Genomic DNA, 14,892 nt, shown 5'->3' on the forward strand with positions numbered 1-14,892 from the left:
AAGACTGCTGACCTCTTTTGAACCAGAATTTTGCTGGTTGGGTAAACGTGCATAGACCCTTTTAAGCAGTACACCTGTAAGTGGGATGAGAGGGTTGTGGTGGAGACTGAGGAGCCAGAGTGAACCCGAGGACTAGCTAGAACACACCACATGCACGAGTGGAATGTGTCCAGGTGAATGGGCTCTCCATCTCCCGGGTCCAGCCGGGAAGCCCCAGAGAGGCTCCCTGCGTTTAGATCTGCTCACCGCATTTAGATCTCCCTACCCGCCATTCCCGCTGCGTTTGTTCCATTTTGCTCACACAGGGCTCACATCGCCCCCACTGTGTCGACCCGCCATCAGCTCTTCCAACTTTGCTGTTCTGACAGCACCACCAGCTAGACCGAGCTCCCGCCCGGGCGAGGCGGGCGGAAGGCGGGGCTATACGAGACTGGGGGCGGGAGCATCCTACACGTCACGGGGAGGAGGCGGGGCCATGCTGCTGGGGGCGGGGTTAGCTGGAAACCCAGCGAGCTTGGGCTGAGAGGATAGCCCGGGTGTGCACCCTGGTTCCTGGGCCCTTCTCCGGCGAGCACTAACCGGGCCCTGACCCCTGTCTCCGGCGCCCACGTCTGGCGCGCGGCTAGGCGGGCGGGGTTGCGGTGTGCGGGCAGGCGCTCTCGAACCTGCCTTCCCCTGGGCTCGGCGCCCGCCTCCGCCCGCGGGGACCACACTCGCGAGTCAGAGCAGGGTCTGGGGTTCCTGACGCCTCCTTGTGGCTCAAATGCCTCGGCGCATTCCGCCTGTGGGCCGGTGGGGCCTGCGGAAAGGACCTAGGGGCCCTGCACACTCCAGGAGCAGGGAGAAGTGACTGTGTCAAATTAATTTTAGAAAGGCGCGGTTTTTTTAATCATAAATTGACCATATTATTCGTCTTCGTGGTGAAAATGTACTCTGTAATCTCACCTGTACCTAGTAGACTCTTCCTCCCGTTCACAACACCTCTGGCCTTGCGGAGGTGGTCTACCTACCCGGCTGTGTGGCCCTGTCTCCTTCATGTAAAGTTAGTTACATACACTTACCTTTTCTAGTTGGTCTTCATGGTATTTTCTTTTCTTTGTAAATGAATTACTTTTATTCTTGCTAAAATTATCTTCTACACACAAAATTCTATTTAGAAAGTAAACAATTAAGTTTAATATACTGAGTAGCTTGAAATAACATTATAAAAGTGACACAATATGCGATTAACAGGGAGTTCCTAATCCATTAATTATGAATAATTCTAACCAAAAAAATATGGAACGCTTTACAAAGTTGTGAGTCATCCTTGAGTGGGGATCATGCTAATCTCTGTATCCTTCCAGTTTTAGTATATGTGCTTCCTAAGCAAGTACTCATGGTATTTTCTTATCTTAAAAACATTTGACATAAACTAAATAAAGACGCAAACCTTAAGAAAGTATAGTCTTCAAGGAAACTACCTCTCCTTCAGCGCTACACACTTCCTCATTCCCTTTCCCAGAAACAGCCAGCGTCTCATTTGCCCTTCATGGACAATTTGTACATACACTTATATATACATTAGTATATAAATATATTTCCCTACCCAAATACTGCTTATTATACACACCGCTCTTCACCTGAGTTGTTTTCAATAAATAACATATCTTGGAGACTTGATTTCAAAGCAGGGTAATATGCAAAATGAAGAGTGATTTAAAACTGTTATTCTCTGCCTGGTTTTATAATACGTTCAGCTTTTTGCCAACACAGACAGACGAGCTGTGGATACATTTTTGTTTCATACAAAATTTTTAATAAAAATTAAAAATATGCATTTAATGAGTCCCAAAACAGGCATTGACTATTCCCCTCACCTAAGAAGTGCTAAAAACATTTCACCAACTCTATAAAGGCAAACTTGACATAACGAGCCACATTTAAAACATCCAAGTTGTTCAATTCTGACACATGTATAGATTGGTGAAATCATCCTTACAATCTAGCACTGCTTTGCCCATTAGGTACAGTAGATATACACATAAAAAATGTTTTAATTTTTTAAAATTAAATTCAAATGGCTTTATTTAATTTTTTTATTTATATATAATAGTTTATTTTTACATCTTTTTGTGCATTTTCCATCTCAGTTATAATCCCCTTGGGTTTCCCATCACCAGATCACCCGTGTGCCATCACCACAGTCCAGTGCATTTCCCTCCTCCCACTGTTTTTGATCCCATTCCCTACTCCACCCCCATAAAATGTCTCTGGTATATGGCTGTTCATGATTATTATTATTTTCTCGCTTGATCCATTATACTCCTGCTATGAGTGAAATCATCTGGCATTTTTTCTTTTCTTTCTGGCTTATTTCACTAAGCATGATCTTTTCCAGCTCTATCCATGTTGCTGCAAAAGGCATGTGTTTATTTTTTTTTGGTTGCTGAGTAATAATCCACTGTATATATGTACCACATCTTTTTAATCCAGTCATCTACTTTTGGGTATTTGGTTTGTTTCCATGTCTTTCCAATTGTAAATAAAGCAGCAATAAACATGGGAATTCAGGTATCTTTTTGAATCAGTGTTTTTGTGTCTTTTGGGTAGATACCTAGGAATGGGATTGCTGGGTCATATGGAAGCTCCATGTTTATCAAATGACTATTTTTAAAGAAACCTTTAAATTCTAAAGAAAATAATTTTAATCAAAGAAAATATTTTTATATAAGGTAAAAGCATTCAACTTTGTACTAATGCAACTAGAAACTCTCCTATATCGATAGATTTTAAAAGGTTTTTAATGTTTACAACAGAAGTAGTATTGACCTTCAAGCCTAAAGATCAAAGGGCCTAGGGCCAGTGAAAGTCATAATGTAGCTCTGCAAAATTAAGAGACTGAATATGACCAATGCCCTGCAAATTTCTTTGGGCCCTTTCTAATCCTCAATGCCTACAGTTACCACCCACCCCCACCCCGACCCCCACCCCACCCCTTCAAGCAAACCACTGATTTGCTGTCATTTAGTTTTCTTTTTCTAGAATTTTAACTAAATTTAAATTTTAAATAATAAATGTTAATTAGAACTTTAAGTAAGTGGAGTCACATAATACTTTTTTTTTTTGGTTAGGCTTCTTTCACTGAACTTAATTATTATGAGATTAATATTTGTGTATTACTATTCTTTCCTTCTTTTCTTTTTTTCCAATTGGTATTTTATTGTGGGGATAAACCACAATTTGTCTTCATTTCTGGATTGGTATTTGGTTCCCCCCACCAATCCCCCCCCTCCCCGTTTGGGGCTACTACAAATAAAGCTACTAAGAAAAGGTGTGTGAGAGGTTTTTTATTTTTGTGGGGATTTGCTTTATTTTCTTATAGATAAATACACCGGGGCTGAATAACTGAATTATATTGTAATAGTGTAATAATGTATAACGTTTAAAGAAACTGATGAACTTCCTCTAAAGTGGATGAATGTACCACTTTATATCCCCACAGTCAGGGTGAGTCCTGGTTTCTCCACACCTTTGCCCCTGGGGTAGGCAGGCATTCTAATACAGAATAGTGATAACTCACCGTCTTCTGACTTGCATTCTAGTGATTAAAATCGTTGACTATCTTCTCATGCCATCCGTTTATCTCCTTTGCCTAAGTGTTTATTTAGTTCATTTGCCTCCTCCACCCCATTCTGGGGAGGCTGGGTGGTGAAAATAACTGTTTCTGGCTGAATTTAGAACCAAAGGCCCGGTATTTCCTGTGGAGAGAGGAGAAAGAACTATCAATCTTTAAGACAATTAGATAGAAGTGGACAGCTTAACTTGAGAAAAGAAACACAGTGAAGGAAGATTTTGGGAGGGTGAAGAGCAGCGACAGTAGTTGGGCACTAAAATCAGACATCAGGGTAACGAGTCACCAGGGTGTGATCAGGTCTCAGAACAACTTTGTGAGTTCTCTCAAGGACACGGATCCGTGGCGGTCACGAAAGAGCTTGAATACGGTCGGAAAGAGCGACGGTCTTTCGGAACTGGTTCTGCCCCAGTACCTGGTCTTCCGGGAGCTAGGTAGGAACCCGCTGAATTCATGAACTCGTTTTCCAGGGTCAGAAAAGCCAACACCGGGGCTAACGGGCCAGTGATTGCCTAAGCGCCTGCTGGTCAAGACACCTTGGATCACCCGCGACTCCTTTTGGATTCAAGAAGAACAAAAACAAAAAACAAAACAAAACAAAAGAGCCCACAACCTTGTTTCCGCCCGGTTTCGAACCGGGGACCTTTCGCGTGTGAGGCGAACGTGATAACCACTACACTACGGAAACGCTGCGGCGAGCGTTGCTCAGCCACACTGGAAGTGCATTTCCTGTCCCTGTTCCTGCCGGGACACGGCCACCGCAAATTTCGGTGCTCCCACTCAAAGACCAACCACCTTGAAAAGCCGAGCTTGGACCGGACTCTGGCTTCCATCAAGGTTTGGCCCCACTCCTAATCCCTCAGGTCGCGAAGAAACTTGGAGCGGAGTCCGCCAGGATCATGACCCCGCTGACACCTGATACCGTCGTTTCGGGACTGGAGAAAAGTGGTACAATGACCACAGGCTGCAATAGACAGATGACCGGTTTGGCCAAAATCCGGAAACCTGCTACGTTTGAAACAATAAAAATGCACTCGTCTGCCTTTAATTTAGAGGGCACTGCACGCTTTTGTCTTTACTTGGTGTTTGCAGCACTACTACAAGGAAAGTCTTTAAAGACACTGAGCTAAGTAACAGTGTCTTGCCTAAACTGGAGCAGAGTTAACAACAAGGAGAGTCTATTACTCTGTTATTCCCAGGCCAGTCTGGTCTTGTGTGAGCTCCGTTTCATAATCGGAGTAGGCAGGAAGGAAAGAGAGGAGAGAGCAGATTAAAGAAGCTGGAGAGAGAATGCATGACGGGTTCAAGAAACCTCTGTGAACTGTATGTGGGATCTCAATTCCTTGACAACCGAGGTCAAATAAATTTAGGGTTGCAGTTGAAAATATCTGTGGAGACATTAGGTAGGGACATTTCCGGGACACCATGTGAGAAAGGTATCCGTAAATTAAATTTAGGGACACCATGTGAGAAAGGTATCAGCAAATTAAACTTAGATGGAGGAGAGAATAACCAAAACAGCTGTGAAGACTTAACAGGTTTGGGAAGATACCAATGTCTAGGGGTCTATATGTCTCCCTTTGGGGGAACTGTTTCTGGTTCTCTAATCTGGCAAGAACCTGGAGAAGAATGTGTGTGTGGAATGAAAAAGCAACAGAGAAGGGATTGTTAAGAAGAGGACATTACCTCCTATTCTTCTGGGTTCCTGGGCTGCTCCAGTGTCAAATTAACAGCATACAAAAAATTATTTACAGACCTAAATAGATGTGGATCACAAAGACAATGAGGAAAACAGGGAATATATATCCTGAGTTAAAGAATAGGCTCGAAACCTCTAGCTTCAAGGAGAAAGTGGATGGAGGTGAGGCTTACAAGATGAGAAAGTAACTCATATGACTAAGACCTGCCATGCAGGTAGGTGTCTCTGATAGGTGGTGATTTGTAGTAGAAACAAGACAAAACTGTAATTTTTGGTAATACTCCTGATTTTTTAATTCTTCTAGCTAATTAAGGGAGTAGGAAAAATTTCCTGTGAGACTGCAGGGTCTTGGTTGGCCTCAGCTCAAAATAGGACATGTGTCCACGTGACACATACTGGAAAATCTTGCTCTGAATTTCTTGGGGAATCTATTGTACAGGATTTTAGGAGTTGAAGGCAATAGAGTACAGAGGAGGAAAGGTAAGGCTATGTAGAATGTGAAAAGGGTTTGTGTACCGAATTCTCAGTGGATAGTGGAGACTATCAGCTTAATGCATCTTAACAGAAAATGCATCAATTGGCTGAAATAATTAAAGGGAAATACATAAATAAAGGGATTTGGCTTTAGGCAATTCTTGATACACAGTTCAAAACATTTCCCTGATTTCTCCAGTTTTTCTTCCTCCATGTGAACTACATTTCTAGGCAGACTGTCCATTCCTTCCCCAAATTTCACCATTGGCAATTCAGGCCACAGGTTTTCTTATTCATATCTTACAAGAAAAAGTACTTTTTTTCTATGTCAAAACTCATTGAACAAAACCGTACTATAGATAAAGGGGATGGGACAAGCTGCTTAGTTTAAGGCAGTTAGGACTGACTCCTGAAATTAGGGTCAGATTAATCCTACACAAACGCTATGCTAACAAATTCAGGGTAACCGTGAGAAGGGAAAAGGAGGGGGGAATGCTGGGGCAAGGCTGAGACCACAGGCAATGCATGGTGGGAGCTGTTTCTCTGTGCAGATGGTGACAGTGGCAAGTTAATGACCTCTTTCTGGGCAGAAGTGGTGAGACCTCTCCAACAACAGGAAGCTGAAGTTCCTTTTCCATTCTGAGTTGAATCACCCCAACCTTCTGCTTTTGAGCTTCTCATAAATCTCAAGCTTCTACTTCCCTTTAAAAAAAAAAAAGATTTATTTATTTGTGCATACAGAACTGGGGTACAGGCCAGAGGTGCAGGGGCTGTGAGAGGATTCACCAGAAACAGAACAGGGGAGCAGAACAGGCAAATGGACTAAGTACACTACTGAAGGGGTGGGGTGGGATAAGGAGAGGTCTGGGGTGCCATGTAGGTCACCTCCAGAGCTAGGGATCCAGCTCACCCTGAGGTGGCTGTAGCTAGCTTGCAGTGCTGCATCCTAACCCATTACACCACCAGTGAGGGCCAAGACTCTATTTCCCTTTAAAACTGAATTCTGTCCCTGAATTTAAGCTGTCTCCTTGTTCAGTATCTTCCACCACATCCTCCTGCTTTTGACCCCAGTACCTGTGCAACTTAAGAATTCTGGGGTAGAAGGCAATGGGTGGAAGTTTTCTTTGTGGTACACATGGCAGTGATGGGGAGGCAAAATGTGTTATAAAATTAGTCTTCATTTGGGGAGTGATAGCATCGGGAAGAAAACTGAATATTAAACTTGCAAGTAAGATAAGATGTGATCCGTTAGCTAGAGTTTTGAAATGAGCTTTTCTGGCTTTTACATTTCACTCTATTATACAGCCTTTCCAAGAGAACAACTGTTTTTGATGAACTGCTTAGAAGATGAAGTAGGATCTGTTACAGCTCTCAGCTCGGCTTACTTAGTTGGTTAGTCTGGTGCTGACCTTTTACTCGCTTTGGACTCCCACTCCATATGTGTCCACTGGTTTCGGTACAGGCCCACAGAGCAAATCCTGTAGCTTACACGCAACAAGGCTAACGGACAAGTCTTCCTGACATCGTTTCTGCTTTTGCACAGGCGTCATTCTTCTGTGGGATTCCAGCTACAAAGCATATGTTCAAAGATAAAATTATTTAAAATATGAAGGCCGTTTTCCAGATACTCTTTAGTTTCTATGATGGTTAGTCACACCTAAGTTTATTTACTATGAAAGCCTGCACCCGTTGTTCTTTTCAGTGGTCCCTGGTGGTCTAGTGGCTAGGATTCGGCGCTTTCACCGCCGCGGCCCGGGTTCGATTCCCGGTCAGGGAAGCTAGTATTGCTTTTCAACCTCGAGATCGAGTTACACAGAAAGTTACTTTTGTTTTTCAATTTCCAGAAGCACAGAAAGAGGTCCCTGGGGCCTGTTGTATGTAACTTATTTTAATAGGTAAAGTTCCGGTCTTACAAATAAAGTAAAAGTTATAGAAATGTGTCCTTCTACAAAACAAAGCACTGCGTCTTGCAGTGTGTCTGATGAAATGGCCTGGGCAGTTCACATCTCTGAATGTAACTGCTCTTAGTGAAGTGGGGAAATTACATTCATTACTGAAACGGTGTCTATGCGAGCAAATCTTAATAAAAAGAAATCATGTGAAAGAACTCACTTGTTAAGTGCAGAAATAACTTGTATTGGAGAAATGTGGAGTCAACTTAGGTGAGTCTGAATCTGTTCTGGAGACTCTTTCTCCGCTTTTCACTGGCACTTTACTCCTCGGTTGAAGGCTTACTTAAAGTTGTTGGTGTGACAGGTCAGGGGTGTGGTGCTTTGTAAAAGGTCTGATGGGAGAAAAACTTCTCTGACCGGGAATAGAACCCGGGGCGCGGCAATAAAAGCGCCGAATCCTACCCACTAGACCACCAGGGAACAACGACAGCTCCTTTTAGATAGGATTTCTACAAGATCATCATTCGGAATGCTTTAGTTCGGTGTTAGAAATTTATCTGAAGAATATTTCGAAATAATGAGTGGTGTTGGGTGCAGTGGTCACAGGAGTCTTCTTTTCATCCCTACTCCCCTCCTTCCCTCCTTCTCTGTCTCTCGTCCTTCCTTTTTCCTTCTTACTGGTTTTCTCTTTCTCTCTCTCCTTTCTGTGATCATTCCTCAAATCTTTGCTCTTCCCTTTCTATAGTTTCCTAATGGTTTAGGAAAACACCTTTTTTCTCCCTTCCCCCCCCCACCTCCTCCCGCCAGGATGCTATTCCAGATCTCCTGCAAATATACCTCCCTCTAGCAGAGAAAGAGTTATATTCCAGGTGTCTGTGTAAAGCGTCCAGGAACACACTCCTGTTCTAGGCCCGGGTCTGTTAATTGGGACATGGACAGTCTTGCACAAATGCCTGCGATCTGATTTAGCTTTTTTACCCACCGGCACGTGTGCAGGAGAGGATGGATAGATGGCCAAAGGAAGGCTGTGTGCAACGATGTGGCCCGAACTTGGACGTGGGATTGAGGAGTTCACGCATCTGCAAGTCATCTCCGACAGCACAGGAAGGAGTGGAGTTGAGAACCGAGGGTCCTCCTTGTGCGACCAGGCTAGGGCACAGAATTGTAAGAAGTCCCAATTCTAAATGCAAAAATGCAAACCTGTACTCTTCGGTCGTTAAGGTATTTTTAACGGTTCCTCCAGAAGTTGCCTCCTTGTGAAGTGGTGGAGCTCATATAGCTTCCGCGATAGCAGCTCCAGCAACAGCAACCTTACTTTAAGGAATGGGGGCTACTGAAGCAGAACCTACAGCAGACTAGAGCTCCTCTCCTCCCCGCCAGCGCTTCAGAGGTGCTGAGGGAAGAGGACTCCAGGTATATTGGAGCTTCACATTTTCAACACGATCTTTGCTTCTTCTCCAAATTACTAGAAAATCTGTGATGGTCAATGTGTATCCCTTAAACTCTTCAGAGTAAACAAGGAGCTGGCTAAAGCTTTGAAGGAGAAACCACTTGATGCACAACAGTACTGGCAAAGGGTTAAGTGTCACATTCTTGGGAATTACTGTGATGTTGTTATTGATGCAAAGAAATCTCTTGAATTTAGTTCGAATAATTCCACTGCTATGCTGAGAAACAGGACATGAGAATACCATTAAAAAAAAAAACAAAACCCACAACGTATATTGCTGCATTGGAAACTTATACAGGGGAATAGAAGTTCTAATACTAGAATACAGTATTCTGTTATATTAGACTTGGCAACTTCTGGTGAGTATGGATTTTTCAACCTCAGTGTTATATTTTTACTTTTAAAAATTGCCTTTGAATGGAGTTGTAAATACAATTTTCTTTTGAGAATGAAAAGAAGGTATTTTTGTCAAGAGGATGTCTTATGTAATTGCTTAGTTGCTAAATTTATAATTTTGAAATCTTTAGAAATGTGGTATGAGGACCTCCATTTTATAATCTTTTCCACAGCTATAGTTAGGAGAAAATAGCCACTTCTAAGTCCTTCTAGGCCCACCTATGTATGCAAAGGTTAGCTCTTCACCCCTAAGATTCAGGTCACTCACTATCAAACTGAAGTATTTTCCTCAACTCTCCCAACCATGAGCCTTTTCTTGGTCCCACATTGGGTGAATCAAGCACCCTAGGAAAAATAAGCTCAAACCTTCCTTACCCACCATGGCCACTAAGCATCTAACCTAGTTTCTTTTAACTTCTGCATCTTCCCCACTATAGAGGAGAAGAGACTGTAATATGAACAGAGAAGAGTTGGGGTCTAGGTAAAGTCCATAAAGATTATGGCAGGGAACCTCACTGGGCCTGGTGTTGAAGACCAGTGTCCAATGCTGAGTAGCCAGATAAATCTAAGCACATTAATGCATTTACTAGTGGGCTGCTCCTTAAAACTGACCACTGGGTTTCTTCAGCCGCTTAGCAACTACTGCAAGAATTAATGGAGCATGAAAAAATTTGTGGTTGTTTTCCACAGTAGCAGTGCCCTCTTGCAAGGGCTGTCAGATTCTGCAGGAAAGCAGCTCTCAAAGAATTTTCTATTGCAGGGACAAATACAAGAACCTCCAGTTTATCTGTAGCTGACTCCCTAACACGTGGGAATGAAGGGAGCAGGGGAAAATTTAGAATCTTAAGTCAAAAGGCTACCCGTCCCTGGGTGGGCTTGAACCACCAACCTTTCGGTTAACAGCCGAAAGCGCTAACCGATTGCGCCACAGAGACCTGCCCATAGCTCAGGCCTTTTAGAAATGATACTTATATGTTCTTACCCAAATATTATTCTGCCATTTAGATTTTAATATCATCTTGGGAGTGCAAGTAGATCTCATGTGAGTGATCTTATATTTTACACAAAAATTGGTTCTTAAATGTTCAAGAGGCTCCATTCTACTTATTGCAGGTAAAAGATGTTATGATCAGGAATCCAGGTGTTTATTAGTCAGTAATGGATTAAGGATCACTATTGCCTCCGACACAAGGGACATCCTTTTGCCAGGTTTTGTATTTCCACCAGTGATTGGGGGGCCTTTCCTGCCAGCCTTTGCTTTTAGCTTCTTGAGGTTCTTCTGAAACTTTTTCTATTTCTGCTTGAATGACTTATCTTCCTTGTCCATCTCCTTGACCTGTTTCTTGGGCAGCTTTTGGGACTTCTTGTCACCTTCAAGATTGTACATGGTGCCAGCCCTCAGCTGAATGAATTTCAAAGTGAAAATCTAAAATCATCCCAACACTATAGCACTTATTTTCTCTATGGCCAGTTTCTTAGGAAATGACTGTCTCTGTGTCTTGAAGTTAAGACCCAGACATGAATAAATTCAAATTCACATCTGGAGGGAAGTGGACATGGGTTGGAGGGAATGGAGGATGAAGCAAATTGATGAATTTAGGGGGAAAAGCTGCTGATTTGAATCTGCAATTCCCTGCTTAGAAGTCAAACAATGTTCTAAACTTCTTTGAGGCAGTTTCACCATAACTTTCTGAATTTTAAAATCAGATATTGACAGTTTATTCAAAGAGATAATTTCCATTTGACAGGGATTTCAAGTTCTCTCTGAATATAATTCTCCAGGAGTACTACCTGATGGGGACTCAGGATTACATCTAGCAAGTTGAAAGAGAACAGATTGATCACTCTTCTCTCTAACTCCCTCCCAAAAAAAAGGATTTCCCCTCAAGCACAGTGACTCAGAGAATACCAGGAATGCCCATGGCCCTCCATAGAAAATCATTTGCTTATTCTTAGTTCAACTAAACTTTTTATATTGACATGAAACCCATAAATAAGTTATTTTGCTTCAAGAAAATCAGTTTTACTAGTTAATGTAATTTTTACAGGCTTCTTTGAAAGCTCCAAAATTATTTTCTCAGATTTCTGAACAGTCTGAGCAATTTTACCAAACACACTGATTTTTCCATGGTAAATGCCAGTGTACAGAAGTTTGTGACTAGATAAAAAATAGAACATCCAGGACACTTTAAGTTCACAGAAACAACTAATACAGTTAGTCTTAATCTTTCTCTATGGAAAAAATTAATTGACATGCTTATAAAACTAGATCAGAAGTGATTTTCACAGCAAGTCATCATTTTCTGATGACAGGTACAATCAAGGAAAACACAGTACCAAATACTACACAGAACATATAAAAATATGGCTAATAAAAATATTTTTGTTAAAAAAGAAAGAGATGTCATCAGCCCAAATGCCCAAAAGTAGATGACTAGATTAAAAAGATGTGGTACATATACACAATGGAATATTACTCAGCAATCAAGAAGATAAACTCATGCCTTTTGCAGCAACATGGATGGAGCTGGAAGGGATCAGGCTTAGTGAAGTAAGCCAGAAAGAAAAAGAAAAATACCAGATGGTTTCAGTCATAGCAGGAGCATAAAGGACCAGGGGGAAAATAATAATAATTATATCAGAGACATTTTGCAGGAGAGGAGTGGGGAATGAGACCAAAAATGGGGTGGGGAAGGAGTGCATGGGACTATGGTGATGGCACAAGGGTGAATTAGTGATGGGAAGTCCAAGGGGATTACAACTGAAATGGAAAAAAACACAAAATGATGTAAAAATAAACTATTATAATAAAAATTTCTTTGTAAAAATTCCGTAGCAGTTGTGCTGTGGGGAAGGAGGGAGCTGTCATAGACAGTCTAGACAAGAGGATTTTGTTCTTGTTGTTACCAATTCCCACAAGAGTCTCATGACCAGCACAAGAAAATTGAGAATGAAAAGAGGGTGGGAGTAAGGAGGAGGAGGAAGGGGGCAAAATAAGAAAGGAATGGAATATCTCTCTGTATATTCTAGGATGGCATAAACACCAGAAAAGCGATTGGTGTGATGTTTCAAAAGAGGGTGGCTGGCAGAGAGGGACCTATAAAAACAGGTGAAAAGAAAATGGAAGAAAAACCAAGAGTGGGTGATACCATTATTGACAGAGAGCGTAACCACCTTGGGTGGGGCTCATTTGCTAATGCAGACAGAGAGGAGGCGGACAGAGGATTGTAGGAGACATGGGGAAAACTGTTGGCCAGAAGAGGACACTGGCCAAAGGCAAACACAGGGTGAGCGGGGTTGGAGAATAGGGCAGGCAGGGACAAGGGGAAAGGAAGGGCAGGACAGGTAGGAACAGCTCTTGCTCACGCACTTGTCAATTTGTAGCAAGGTGGAGAACAGCGGTCCTGCAATTCGAATAAAACGTTAGCTGAAGTGCGTACTGACTGGTAAGCACCAGTCACCTGCATTCCCTGGCAACACTAGGCTGTGGGATTTAACACCACTGGACTCTGGTCTCCCTGTCGAAGCACCTGGTGCAGCTCCTTGGAACATGTCCATATACATATTCATGTCACTCCCTCAGCTGCCAGGAGGCAGCTCAAAGCTACCATAGTCATCCAAGACCACTAAGACCATGGAACGCAATGACTGAGCCAGTGGAATGAAGCCAGCAGGCTCAAGAGCGGTGGCTGGCATCAAGGGAGAGTCAGGTAGTCCGATGACAAGGAGGCAGGTGCCAGTCGCCACCAGCCACACCACATCACCTCCACTCCTCCCTAGCCCCGCCGAGAAGGGAGGTAGGGCGGGCGGGAGGGAGGCAGCGCGGACCAGTAGCCAGGTGTGTGTGTGTGTGTGTGGTGGGGGGGGCGGGAGGGGCGTGGGAGGGTAGGAGAGTGTACACGGTGGGAGGGAGGTTGCCTGGCCACTGGAGTTCCTGGCCCAGGAAGAGCGGGGGCGAGTGTTGCGGCAGATGTGGAAGTGGGATGCCATCCAAGGCCTGGGGTGGGCGAGAGACTAGCCATTCCCGATATTGGTAAATAGATGTGAACGGGTGTAGGGTGCAGGCTGCACGATAGGATGCACTTTGGGAATTGCAGGAAAGCGGAGGATTAGAGTGGTCCCCAGCATTCAACACTTCTCTGTGCGCTGGCCGGTTTGGCTAAAAGATTCTGTAGAAACGCTGGGGTGGGGAAGGAAAAAAGGAAGCTTCCCTGACCGGGAATCGAACCCGGGCCGCGGCGGTGAGAGCGCCGAATCCTAACCACTAGACCACCAGGGAGCGCTAAGAGGAAGTGCTGCCTGGCACCACCTGATTGCAGCACATCTTCCTGCTTGCGCCTCCTTTGTGTTAGCATTGGTGGTGGCGACCACCTTGGATCCACGGGATGCGCTCCTGGAGGTGCATGCTGCACACCGCAATCCTATACTCCACGACAGCACCTCCGCCAGCTGACCTTGGCCATGCACCTGTCGCGGTCCTAGTTGTGCTTCTCCGGCGGAGCAAAAGCACTACGTGCGCCCACTGCTGCCTGCGCTGGAGCTGGAGCAGGTGTTGACCAGAAGATGCCTCTTGCTACTGCAGTGGCCCGAATCCAGTCTGTCAACTGCTTGGAAGGCAGCTATGCTCACTGCTATATCACCAACGCCGCACCGCACAGCACAGCCTGGCCCATCTCAAGAACCTGGCCTGGGTCTGGCATAAGCGCACTGTCACTGCTACCTCGCTGCCTGCTGACTACGATTCCTCATTGCCATAGGGGACACACTTCCGTCAGCCCTTCACAGCACCGCAACACCCTTCCATAACATTCCCCACCCCACCCCCCACCTTCAACACACATACATAACCCGTCAGCCCGGCTGCCCTGTCAGGACGGTTTCTCTGAGGAGCTGATCTGTGTGTGGACGGTAGGAGGATGGCGTCCGTAGGAACATTTCACTTAGCAGTAGGCTGAAGGTAGACAAGAAGGGGAGGGGAATGCTGCTACCAGCCAGGAGAAGAGACAGGTTCCAAAAATTAAAAAAATTAAAAAAATAAAATCCGTGTCCAGCCTCCCCGTCGGGGAATCGAACCCCGGTCTCCCGCGTGACAGGCGGGGATACTCACCACTATACTAACGAGGATGGCGCTTCCCGCTCTGCCGTCTGCTCTCTGACGCGTTGCTCCTGCCACCAGTATTGCCCAATTCCTCACCGCCTCTCCGCCCCCACCCCTGACCTAGTTCAACACTCTGACTGGACGCAGGCTTGGAGGCGCATGGCGTTGAAATTTCCGAGGTGCGCTACCTGTCGCCGCCAGCCTGGGAAATCCGAAAGCCCAGGCGAGGCGGATAGTGGGGACTGGGGGTACGGTTTGACAAAGAAAGGC

At 44.4% G+C, this 14,892-nt stretch overlaps 5 non-coding genes across 5 annotated transcripts; 1 reads left to right on the forward strand and 4 right to left on the reverse strand.

Moving 5' to 3' along the window:
* Positions 1-4,228: 4,228 nt before the first annotated feature.
* On the reverse strand, positions 4,229-4,301 carry TRNAV-CAC. Its single transcript has one exon. It is a non-coding gene; the product is annotated as a tRNA-Val (tRNA).
* Positions 4,302-7,491: 3,190 nt separating this feature from the next.
* Positions 7,492-7,563, forward strand: TRNAE-UUC. Its single transcript has one exon. It is a non-coding gene; the product is annotated as a tRNA-Glu (tRNA).
* A 2,822-nt stretch (positions 7,564-10,385) lies between these two features.
* On the reverse strand, positions 10,386-10,459 carry TRNAN-GUU. Its single transcript has one exon. It is a non-coding gene; the product is annotated as a tRNA-Asn (tRNA).
* Positions 10,460-13,731: 3,272 nt separating this feature from the next.
* TRNAE-CUC lies at positions 13,732-13,803 on the reverse strand. The gene has a single exon. It is a non-coding gene; the product is annotated as a tRNA-Glu (tRNA).
* Positions 13,804-14,576: 773 nt separating this feature from the next.
* TRNAD-GUC lies at positions 14,577-14,648 on the reverse strand. Its single transcript has one exon. It is a non-coding gene; the product is annotated as a tRNA-Asp (tRNA).
* Positions 14,649-14,892: the final 244 nt, after the last annotated feature.

Source organism: Condylura cristata, unplaced genomic scaffold (assembly GCF_000260355.1).
Source record: "Condylura cristata isolate star-nosed mole 26May11 unplaced genomic scaffold, ConCri1.0 scaffold00024, whole genome shotgun sequence".
Classification (NCBI taxonomy): domain Eukaryota; kingdom Metazoa; phylum Chordata; class Mammalia; order Eulipotyphla; family Talpidae; genus Condylura; species Condylura cristata.